The following is a 12,541-nucleotide window of genomic DNA, read 5'->3' as shown; positions in this document are numbered from 1 at the left end:
AGGACTGAATTTGGGGTGTTTTGCATGCAAATAATGTGCTCTGCCACTGAGCTATGACCCTTCTTTACTAGTGTATGAAAGTGCCAGGAAAAATGAGGGAACAGACATGTTACTGTAAGGGAAAACAGGTGCAGAGCAATCAAGGATGCAGCTAATTCCAGATGGAAGAAGCAGAATATGTTTCTTGCCATAACACCAATGAAAGTGGTCAACAGCTGAGACACTGTGTATTGTTAGCAAGCTATGAGGAATGTAGAACTTCTGGTTCTACTGCTAGAAAGTTGTCTTTTCCCAGATACCCATATTACTATGTTTTCTTTAAGTTTCTCTTTTATATATTTAAAAATGTGGTTTCCCTCTCAGATACAGTTGCAGAGATACTTTCCACATTTCACCCAAGAAATAAAAGGCAATGGTAATTGGAAGTCTTGCTCCATAAGGGAAATTAGTTTACGATAGTGTCTTGGATGTTACAATCAGCTTTCGTTGCATAAACAGTAGCATTTTAATTTTTTTTTACCCCAGCCATGGATTCAGATCTGGAGTTCTGAATATTTCCGTATCAGTTTCTTGTTCTTTGCACTTGACTGAAATAATTACAGTCAAGCATGAGAGTTAGCAATTCTGGATAACCAATCTAGCAATCCTATACATGTTTGATTCTCCACCACTGATTTAAAAGATGTTGCCAGCCAGCCTTTAGGGAATTTGTAAAATCTCTAGATTGCACTGTGATTGCTACTGCATTTTTTAAGATGTAAAAGGCAAATGACATTTACTTCTCGAGATTTCAGCTTTTGCAAACCTCATGAATGACACAGCCATGCACCGTAAAGCTCAAAACAAATGGAAAAGACACCTCAAATACTTTTTCCTCTAAAACGTTGTGATTTTCTTTAAGCCGCAGAAAAAAACAGCTCTTTACATTCCAGAAGTACCTTACCAGGCAGTTTAACTCAAGAAGACTTACAAATGAGTAAGAGACAGGAATATTGTACTGCTGATGTGTTATTCCTAGTGTTTTACAGCATAATTCAATGGAGATCTACTCAGAAGGAAGTCCTATTGAGTTCAAGGGCATACTCCTACAGTGGTACCTCGGGCTAAGTACTTAATTTGTTCCGGAGGCCCGTTCTTAACCTGAAACTGTTCTTAACCTGAAGCACCACTTTAGCTATTGGGGCCTCCTGCTGCCGCCGCGTCGCCGGAGCACGATTTCTGTTCTCATCCTGAAGCAAAGTTCTTAACCCGAGGTACTATTTCTGGGTTAGCGGAGTCTGTAACCTGAAGTGTCTGTAACCTGAAACGTATGTAACCCGAGGTACCACTGTACAGGAAATAATTGTGCACAGCTGAAAATGCTGGCAGTGTTAAGATAAATTCAACAGTGTAAAAAAGTTTTGAGGGATGCAATAATGGAAAACCAATTGGTATAGTTTTTGTAAAATATGCAGGGATAGAAGATATGTAAAATGAACCACGGAAAGAGAAGAAGGGAAGTCATTGATATTTTAAGGATATAAAGTGAGTATTTGAAATTGTAAAACAGAAAATGAGTCCCAAGGACTGCAAGTAGATCAAACCCATTCATTCTGAAGGAAATCAGACCTGAGCGCTCACTGGAAGGGCAGATCGTGAAGCTGAGGCCACTTCATGAGAAGACTCCCTGGAAAAGACCCTGATGTTGGGAAAGATGGAGGGCACAAGGAGAAGGGGACAACAGAGGACAAGATGGTTGGACGGTGTTCTCGAAGTTACCAGCATGAGTTTGTCCAAACTGCGGGACAGCTGAAAACGCTGGCAGCGTTAAGATAAATCCAACAGTGTAAATAAGTTTTGACGGTTGCAACAATGGAAAACCCATCGGTATGGTTTTTGTAAAATATGCAGGAATTTATGATATGCAAAATGAACCATGGGGGGGGGGGAGAAGGTAAATCATTGATATATTAAGGGTGTAAAAGGAGCATTTGATTCGCTACTTTCGCTTGCGGAAGAAAACGCTCATGCGCGCTCCTCGACCTTTCCCTTTGCGCGCGTGGCAACCGGGAGAAAACAAAAAACAAAAAACGGGTCAGATCGAGAAAGAGAGAGAGAGAGAGCGCGCCGCATAGGGGCGGAAGCATGCGCAAAAGCGACCTGGCTTGGGAGGCGAGGGGGCGTGTCTGAGGGGGCGGGCGCAGGCGGCTCGGATTCCAGAAGGGGGCGTGGCCACCGCTGCGCTCTTTTCCCCCGTCCGGCGTCCAAGGTGCGCCGCGGCTGCTGCTATAGCGAAAGCAACAGGTGCGCGTCGCAGCAGAGGAAGGAAGGAAGGAAGGAAGGAAGGTCCGGCTGGCGGGGAGCGGCCGTCGGAAGCTCGAGCGAGGTAGGTAGCCGAGGGCACCCCGCCGATCTCCCTGGCCGGGCGCTGAGTCGCTGGGATGCACCGGTCCAGCGGTGCCTACGATTTCTCCCCGTGGAGGTGGGCTCGCTTTTCTGCGGCGGGTGACCCCCCGATTCCCGAGGCGGCAGGTGCAACGGAAAAACCTTCACCATTGCCCCCTTCCCGGGGGGAGGACCCTTAATAGTAATGATGATATTAATTCTATTATTTATACCCAGCACAACCCCCTCCCCGCCTTTCCCCAGGGGAACGACCCATAGTAGTAATAATAATAATAATAATAATAATAATAATAATAATTTTTCTATTATTTATACCCAGCACAACCCCCTCCCTGCCTTTCCCCAGGGGGACGACTAATAATAATAATAATAATAATAATTTCTATTTATACCCAGCATATGGGATGCAGGTGGCGCTGTGGGTTAAAGCCTCAGCGCCTAGGACTTGCCGATCGAAAGGTCGGCGGTTCGAATCCCTGTGGTGGGGTGCGCTCCCGCTGCTCGGTCCCAGCGCCTGCCAACCTAGCAGTTCGAAAGCACCTCCGGGTGCAAGTAGATAAATAGGGACCGCTTACCAACGGGAAGGTAAACGGCGTTTCCGTGTGCGGCTCTGGCTCGCCAGAGCAGCGATGTCACGCTGGCCACGTGACCCGGAAGTGTCTCCGGACAGCGCTGGCCCCTGGCCTCTTAAGTGAGATGGGCGCACAACCCCAGAGTCTGTCAAGACTGGCCCGTACGGGCAGGGGTACCTTTACCTTTACCTTATACCCAGCATAGCCTCCCCCCCCCCGCCGCCATTCCCCAGGGGGATAACCCTTAATAATAATAAGGATAACAGTTCTATTATTTATATCCTGCCCATCTGGCTGGGTTTCCTTTACACTCTGGGCAGCTTCTAGCAGAATATATATATAAAAAACGCACAATAGAACACCAGGAGTTAAAAACTTCTCCATACAGAAGTATGCCTTCAATATGCCTTCAGATGTCATCTGAAAATGGTGTAGTTCTTTTATCTCCTCGACACCTGATGGGAGGGTGTTTGGCCAGGGCAGAGACCTCTTTGAAATGTGTCGTGTTTCGAGAGGGGGGGTGCCAGGGGCGCCCACGTCAATAAACTATTGGTTGAAGACAGGTAAGCCCCGCCCTGCATCATGGATCGCATGATGTACACTATTTGAATGGCAATCCCCTCAAATATTTTATTGAGTGGGATCTCAAAGGGATTTCAGCCCCTAGGAGTTGGCTCCTATGTGGGGAGCAGATGACAACACCACAATAAAAGGAGGATTTGGGTACTTTGGTTATAAAGCTTCAAATGGTAAAAAAAAGGGTTAAAATACTCTGGTATATGTAACTCATGGCTAGCCGAAGTATAGGATAGGCTACTGACTGTGGCTTCTCAGATGCTGCCAGCGTTTGGGTGGATTGTAATTTGACTAAACTGCAAGGGCTGGCAACCCTAATTTGCAGGCAGGTGCATTTTAATTTGTGTGCGTGTATCTGGGGTGTTGGACATCATTTCCTGTTCCACCAGTAGGAACTGTGCACTTCTGCTGGGCGCGGAGGTGCTACGATTCCTGATCTCTAAAGTTATTGCGCTGCATTTTCCTCAACGGGTCACTTGAGGGTGAAACTATCCAGTGTCTTATCGATTGCACAGTCCCATGTGCTTGGAGGTTCGGTAAACTGGTCTGGAAGTGCAATGTGGTTTATCCTACTGGGCCAGCTATGTGCGATCCTTGCTGGATCTTCTCAGGATGTGAGGAGGAGAAAATAGTCAACCTGTATATTCAAGAAATATTTTGCAAGATTAACGGGTCCCTTCATAGTTTTCTCATGCATCTGTGATTGCAAGTGAAGACTGCTGCTATTATCCAGAGACTAGACCCGGTCCTGGAGATCTACTGTTCCTTGTGTTTATCAAAAACAATTTTTTTCACTCTACCTGCTGCCTTTGCTAAGGCTAGGAATGGGGACTCTGGCCTTCCAGGTGTGCTGCCATCATTTAGTATGGCCAATGATGAAGAATGATGGGAGTTGTAGTCTAATAACATCTGGATGCCACAGGTGCCCTGTCCCTGGCTTAGGTCTATTTATGTTGTGGCCGCTGTGTTGGGGTGTTCTTGAGCTTTTTGGACCTTTTAGCTTGTTGAGGTGGGGGACGTGAGCATATTGTATTTTGCAGGCTTCTTGTTGATTATAGAAAGCAGCTAAGCGCTTCTGTAGAGCATAAAGGGTAAAGGGGACCCCTGACCATTAGGTCCAGTCGTAGCCGACTCTGGGGTTGTGGTGCTCATCTCACTTTATTGGCCGAGGGAGCTGGCATACCGCTTCCGGGTCATGTGGCCAGCATGACTAAACTGCTTCTGGTGAACTAGAGCAGCGCACGGAAACGCCGTTTACCTTCCCGCCGGAGTGGTACCTATTGATCTACTTGCACTGGTGTGCTTTTGAACTGCTAGGTTGGCAGGAGCAGGGGGAGTCACGGGGATTCGAACCGCCGACCTTCAGATCGGCAAGCCCTAGGCTCTGTGGTTTAACCCACAGTGCCACCCGCGTCCCATTCTTTAGAGCATACTGGTACTTAAAATAAGCCTGACCATGAATACTTCACAGGTATTTTTCTCTCTAGGTCTAGCTCAGGGCTGTGTGCTTGTTGACATGGTGTTCTCATTCTGCACATTCAGTGGTGCAGTGCTTGCTTTTTTTGGTGAGCATAATCAGGTAATGGCTATGAATATGCTGGATCAGTGTAGTACTCGTCTGTGTAGAAGTTACAAAAAGCGGAGTTGGCAAAGTACTGTGGTTTCTTTGGTAACTAGTTATTACCTGGGATTTGTCCTCATGTCTGTTTTCCTGCTGAAGGATCACACCACACTTTCCTAATGAAGACTGTGGAAGTGATTGCAGATCACTGTGTCTTCTCAGCTTAAATTGGGCTCTTTTAACCAAGGGGCCCTGGGACAAAGGATGGAAGAAAGACAACCTAATCACATGCTTATAAATATGCCCAAAGCACCTCTGGGGTGGTTTGTTAAAGCTCTGGGTGTGCCTGGAAAGATTTGTCAAAGTTTGTCCAAAAAATCTCCTCCTGCCAGCTTGTGGCCTTGACTCACCTTTCTACCTGAGCATTGGAAATCTCTCCTGGGTTCATAGTGCAAATGAGGAAGTGGTTACTAATGCCCAGAGTGAAAATCTTCTTTAGAATCCAAGCTGGATATTCTTGACTCTAACCTGCAAGAGAGAGAATATCTAGAGTGGCTCTCTTCGGTAGACAAGTGTTTAGGAACCTGTATCTGAAGTTAAACAGTTGCTTTATTGCATAAAGAGTGGATATCTCTCACTTTCCACTTTTGTTCTGTTAAAAGTGTATGCCGTTTTAGATTTTTTTAGATCAGTTAATGGATTCCTTCAGTGGAGGGTCAAACTGTGCAGGGACAACCTATACTTGCAACAGTTTGGTTTCCGTACTAAACAGACCTCACGCGAAGCACTCGGGGGCAAGGTACAACATTTGCATTTCTTCCCTTGTTTAAAGTGTAGTGGGCAGAGGAAGGAAGCTTTGCAACTCATTATATTAACAAACCTTTGCTCTTGAGTGGGGTGGAGAGGGAAAGGAAGGTGAAACCTGTAGTGTTTTTCTTCCCTTCTGTGCAGTGATAAATATTTGGAGCACAGATGCAAAATTGAGGGATGTCACTCATCTCCTTCCCAATTTTTAGCAGAATGAACGTCTTTCCGTCTTTCCTCTGTTATCAGGCATTGTGTGCATGCTCTGTCATAGCATCTCAGTATTGAACCTGGCCTGCAGTATTGGATATGGATTAATTATGGGTTTCACTGTGGGTGACATCTTCATAGCTACTAATATGGTTACCATCTTGGACTTGGGTAAGGTTGCCCCTTTGGTCAGGCAAAATACGGGACAGGTCCAGGGGATGGGGTGGGGGAATTAAAAGATAACTTTACCTGGTGTAGAAATAGATACCATAAATACAATCAGAGAGCAATAATTTGAGCTGACTCACCACCACTTTTGTAAGGAAGGAGATTTTGGAACAAGTGCCCTCATGTTTTAGCTGCTACTCTGTGCTTAGTGATTTCTTTTTCTTCTGATCTTGCTCTTTGATCGGCCACACTTCCTCCTTGTTGCCTGTACAAACTCTCCACCAAACCGGATAGAATTAGGCCCATGCAAAGTGCAGTCTCCCCCTTCTTGCGCTTCAGCTCCCCCACCCAGATCTGCCCACCCCACGTCCCATGATAATGGCTCTCCTCCTCATGGACCCATACTCTGCCTACAAAAAATTCCTGCTTTTGCTCTCACTCTTCTCCTGCCACTGGACCCACCCTCTGGTCATGCAGTTTTCAGGATGAGAATAAGAATGAGCTTGAATACGTGAAAAAAGGCCGTTTGATGTCCAAACCAGGACCAGGGACACTTTTCTCCCTCCCAAAAAAGGACAATCACATTTTTCCAGGGATGAGTGGCAACCCTAGACGTGGGACTTGTCCACATTTGAGCATTATTTAGCTGTTAACCTGCTTTCCCCCATTCAAATTAGGATGGAGTACGTAGTTCATACTGACATGTATTTGAATTTTTTTTAAGAGAAGCAATTTTGTTCTTTCCTGTTCATACCAGTAGACATTCCCTTTTGTGTCTGTCCCTGCCTTTTAATTTGCTGCTTCTGTTATGCCAATTAAGAACTGATGTCGGACCTTTTTGTTTTAGTTCCCCACTCAATAAGTGTGCAAGAGCCCATAGTCAGGTGAAATTAAATTTGCTTGTGCAGTGTTCTGGTTGTGTGCAAAACTGAGGAATCGAAGGGGGGGGGGAATCCTCTATTCACGAGGATACTAGAATAGTTAGGAGCACATGAAAAGGAGAACAGCAGAAAGTGACAATTGATCCACCCACCTAAAACATCGAAAAAATTGTCCTCTATCCTGAGTGGAGATTATTCACCTATCGGGTAAACCCAAGTTTACAGAGGAAAACATTGGGATTGGGATTGTTTGAAGGCAGCTATGCAGATTAAATGAGAACGCATACAATTGCCAGTGCAGAATAAACTCAGAATAAGCTCCTGTGTGGATAAGCCCTCAATGCATGCTTCCTCAAGCTCGGCCTTCCAGATGTTTTGAGACTACAATTCCCATCATCCCTGACCACTGGTCCTGCTAGCTAGGGATCATGGGAGTTGTAGGCCAAAAACATCTGGAGGGCTGAGGTTGAGGAAGCTTGCTTTAATGTAATGCTGCTGCTGACTACCATTCTATTTCTTTTCCCTTCTCTCCTGCCCTCTAATATCGTAGTGTGATGATAGCCTATTAGGTAGAAGTATTAATTAGTATTAATTAGACTAACTGCCTTGAACTTTTAAAGATGTCGATATTATTAAAGCTGAAGCTCTGGCAAGGCTGGGAGAAGGAATAGGGACAAGGACGCGGGAAATGTACGTATATCATAATATTTTTTGCTAGAAAAGGCTTCTGAGATAGTTTAGGCTACACTGAGAACTTGTGGCTTGCTCAAGGTCACGCAGTGGTGTCTTCAGAAATGGTGAATTTTTCTGTGTGCATGCCACGCGAATGTATACAGCAAATGCATGACCACTAAAGGCACTCTAAAGGAACATGTGTTACAGAGCCAGCATGGTATGGGCCTGCCTGCTAAGGTGTGTACGCTTGGTTTGTACCTTGTGCATTGAGTAAATCCACCCCCCCCAAGTTCCCTTGTGGAGCAGAGACCCAAATCTGGGTCTGCACAAAGAAACCCAAAGCCCTCTGCAATGCTTTGCCCCTTGTCGGTTTAGAATGGTAGACTTCTTTCCAAATTCAGTGGTTAGCTACGTTGACTGTAAGTCATCATTCTAGATTGTGCTGGCGAAGGCAGCTTCTAAAGGAAGTGTTAAGCTGAACTATTATGGCGGAGAAGCTTAATGAGGGAGCTCATGTGTACCATGGCACAGAGCCAGCAAAGAGTCTGAGCATTTTGATGGCAAAAGCAGGTAATTGTACTATTGCAGATGTCCATCTCTTCTGCCATAAACGTTACCCCTGGAAACAAGAGACCCTTTCTACGGGGCGTTAAATGACCCCTTGTGTTTGAATATGAGCTTCCCGATTCAGTAGCGATCTACTATCAGCCGGATCTTATTAGCAAATGGCTACAACTGTCTCTGGGTTAACTTCAGTTTTTCTTTCAAACATTCTGCCTGGGTTAGCGGTTGCTGTGCTGCAGAAAGTTTTAAAATAAGAGTTTTAAACTGCTGCACAACCATTAGAAACTGGCTGTGAAGGAGGAGACTGTCGGGTCTCCAGAGAAAAGAGAATGACATGGTCGAAGTCTGCTATGCCAGGGGTTGTTGTTGTGTGTGTTTTTTAATTTAAAGATTAAAAACCCAGAACTGTCCCATGCCAACTTTATTAGGTTAAAATTTGTTTCACAAGCGCCAATCTGGGTGTTGGTTTTCCTTCTGTCTTTTCAATAACTAGTAATTTATGTACATATGTATTCAGTTTATATCCTGCCCTTCCTCCTGAAGGAGCCCAGGGCAGCAACACATCTATAATAAAGTTGAGGATGTGATAAAGGTTTAGAAAGGGAGTTTACTTTTATAGGAGCAAGAGCAGGGTATAATATGGGGAGCAGCATTTGATTCTTATCTGCCAGTTCACAAGTTCTACAGCTATCAACTTAACAGCCTTTTTTTGATTCAAGGCATCTTCTGGAGTAGATTCCAGGGGCTAACATATTTGAAAAAAATGGTTTCATACTAGTAAATTCTATTCAGTTCTGCCTTTTCTGCTGCACAGGCAAGTTTAAATGAATCAGTGTATGGAAAGGAGTAGTAAATTATTACTGAAAATAGTTCTGCAAGAGGCAAGAAAATTTGAAATGTTGTGGGGGAAAGTATTCAAGAGACTGAGGATGAATCACATTTCCTCTAACGTTTCTCCGATGAAAATAGGGATGTCCCATTCCACAATGATAATTTTGCTATTTATACCCCATCCACCAGACTGGGTTTCCCCAGTCTCTCTGGGCAGCTTCCCACATACAGTGGTACCTTGATTCTCGAATTTAATCCCCGGAATGGTTCGAAAACAAAGGCTGCAGGAGCTTCACTCAGTCAGAAGCTGTGGAAGCCATGTCGGACGTTCAGCTTCCGAAAAACGTTCACGAACCAGAACACTCACTTCTGGGGTTGCGATGTTCGGGAGCCGATTTGTTTGACAACTAAGTTGTTTGACTACCAAGGTACCACAGTATAGAAAAACATAATAAAACATTAAACTTTTTTTTAAAAGCTTCCATCTACAGGATTGCCTTCAGACGGCTCAGGGGTCAGATAACTTGAAACCCTCCAACATTTCTCCAGTGAAAATGGGGGCATCCTAAGGAAAAGCAGGACATTCCGGGATCAGAAACCGGGGTGACTTCTCTAAATCAGGGATGTCCCTGGAAAATAGGGACACTTTGGGGGTCTGCAATTGTTATCAAGCCATTATAGTCTTGGTGTGTGTGTTTCATTTTGTTGCTGCTAAAACTAAAACCCTGCTATAAATAAAGCCCAGCAGAGCAACAACTGCTACCATTAGTTATCTGATTAGAAATTTTAATTAGTTTCCCCATATATGTAGCTGTTGGTTAAGGAGTGGCATCTGAAGGTAGGGTGTTATTATCTGCCACATCACATAATTCTGACTGATCAAAGGTTAAAGAACAGTGTTAAAGCTACATTTATCACTGCATAAAGTTTGCTGCCCATTTCCTTAACTCCGTGAGTGAACAGTAGTCTTGCTCCAGTTCCCTAGGTTTTCTGAAAGTGATCTAAACTAGAACTTTGTGTGAAATTTATTTAAAGAACAACCTCTTTTAAAAACGGTTCTAAGTTTTCATGTTTTCCACCCTGCATAATTCAGATTAGTTGTAGTGTGGCTGGAAGGGAGAAGACCCCTGAGATGATCTGTACACCGTAACATAGGGGTAGGCAAACTAAGGCCCGGGGGCCAGATCCGGCCCAATCACCTTCTAAATCTGACCCACGGACGGTCCGGGAATCAGTGTGTTTTTACATGAATAGAATGTGTCCTTTTATTTAAAATGCATCTCTGGGTTATTTGTGGGGCATAGGAATTTGTTCATCCCCCCCCCCAATATTGTCTGGCCCCCCACAAGTTCTGAGGGACAGTGGACCGGCCCCCGGCTGAAAAAGTTTGCTGACCCCTGCAGCGTAACACATTGTACGTGCACTGTTCCACTGAAATAAACCGCCCACCAATAAACCATAGTGGATTGATGTACAGATACAATGGGCAGAAAAGGCTCCGATAAAGAAATGCAGTTGGAAAATGTATTGTCCTCCTTCCCAGCCTAGAGTGGCTGGGGAAACACAGCCAGATGGGTGGGGTATAATTAATAAATTATTATTATTATTTATTATTATTAGCCTTGTGCTTTGAACAGGCTGGTATAGATACTGAGTTTGGGTGTGATGCTGCAGTCGTGGCTGGAAGTGGACAACTTCTGCTTCTTTGGGCAGTCGCTCGTAGCCAAGTAAGATTGTCTTCCATGAACACGGTCTTAACAGTGAGTCTGTAAGTGACTCACCTTGTCGTGGTGACTGGGCTTGCACGTTCCTATGATCCTTGTGAGCGAAGCCGCTGGGAGTCTCATACTCCCAGCAGGGTCACCCAAGGCAGTAAGGTCAAAGGGAAGGAGCTAGACAAAGAATGATCCAAGAAGTCCTCAATGGCAGAACAGGCGGATGATAACAAGCTGTATGTTATGACGGCTGTGAAGGCGGATAAGAATCTACCAGTCGTCGTGATACTCATGCCATCAGAATAGAGCCTTACTGTGAAGACTGTGCGTTGGTCAGTGTGCACTGATCTACACACATAAATTCACGCACAGGCGTCTTCCAAAAACCCATCCCAAACCCAAACCCCAAACGCAGAACTGCAATCATTGCAGGAGAGCTGTGACATTTTAACATCAATATTGCAGCGCTTCAAGAAACTCGGAAGAGCAGGTGAGGGACAACTGAAGGAAGTGGACAGCCATTTCATGTCCACTCATTCTGGAGTAGCCTTGGTGCACTCAGTGAAAATTCCTCCCTTATCCCGGAATGAATAACTTTGAAGTGGGAGTGACGTGACCATCTCGTGTTTGCTAAGAAACTTTTATCTCCTTTAAAGTTTAACAGTGCGCTTGGTAATCACCCAAAGGTTTCTGGGGATGAGAAACCTTAGATATGCCTGCAATGTGTTTACTTAGTGACGTCCATGTGAGTAAAGTGAATGCAGACTAAAATTCATAGGGAAAACGAACAGGCTTGTAATGTTATCACTTCTGAAACAAACAACACCCTTGGCTGTCTCGATCATAAAACCTGCCAATGTTAACGATAATCATGGCTTCAGACATGGTTTACAGGCATAGCACAAATATTTATTATATTATTTATTAGATTTCTAGACCAATGTATCCTATAAAGAGACTGCAGGCACTTCATATTATAAAGCAATTTTATTATACAACAAATCAAAACTCTCTTCGGTAAAACACAGCAGTGCAGAATGAAAAGTTCAAGCCTGTGGGCAGCCAGTTCAGTCCCTCCAAAGGCCCTGGAGAAAAAGAGATTTTTGACTTGGCGGTGGGATTGTGCCACCCTAGTTGCCATCTTGCCTCTTCCACATGTGGCATGCCATAGCCGAGAAAGCCCTGTCTCATGTCACTACACAGTGAACCACGCTGCTGGTATGATGATAAAATGTATGCATGCTTCCCCGGCTGCAGGGTCCAGGACATTTGATATATTGCATTCTCTGGGATTAATGCAGGAACTGTCTACTGAATCACTGCTGCTCTGATGCAAATCTGTTACAAAATTTGTGCGATCTCCGCAGCAGCCTCACGCTTTCATAACTGCTTTGGAAAGGGGCAATGCTTTTCTTGTATTGGTAGCATCACAATATTGGGCTTTTACCAGTCCCTGAAATTGAGAGATACTTTTATTAAGACCAGCCTGATGTATTGTCTTAATCCTTGAGTTTTCCAGAGCATAATGTTCGCAAAATAAGCTGTTCATCTTAAACTTTCCCCTTAATTCCCACTAATAATTGAAAAACAAAACTCTTA

The 12,541-nt window shown here is 44.6% G+C and overlaps 1 protein-coding gene across 1 annotated transcript in view; it reads left to right on the top strand.

Moving 5' to 3' along the window:
• The first annotated feature begins 2,225 nt into the window (after positions 1-2,225).
• The window catches only part of LIMA1 (LIM domain and actin binding 1), a 70,484-nt gene continuing 60,168 nt past the window's right edge, over positions 2,226-12,541 (top strand). The window contains exon 1 of the mRNA XM_079966353.1: positions 2,226-2,365. The gene's annotated coding sequence lies outside the window, so the exon portion shown is untranslated. The remainder of the gene's footprint in view (positions 2,366-12,541) is intronic.

Source organism: Podarcis cretensis, assembly GCF_951804945.1.
Source record: "Podarcis cretensis genome assembly, chromosome: 2".
Classification (NCBI taxonomy): Eukaryota; Metazoa; Chordata; class Lepidosauria; order Squamata; family Lacertidae; genus Podarcis; species Podarcis cretensis.
Note: the sequence above shows the minus strand (reverse complement) of the source record. Positions and strands in the feature narration are given on the sequence as shown.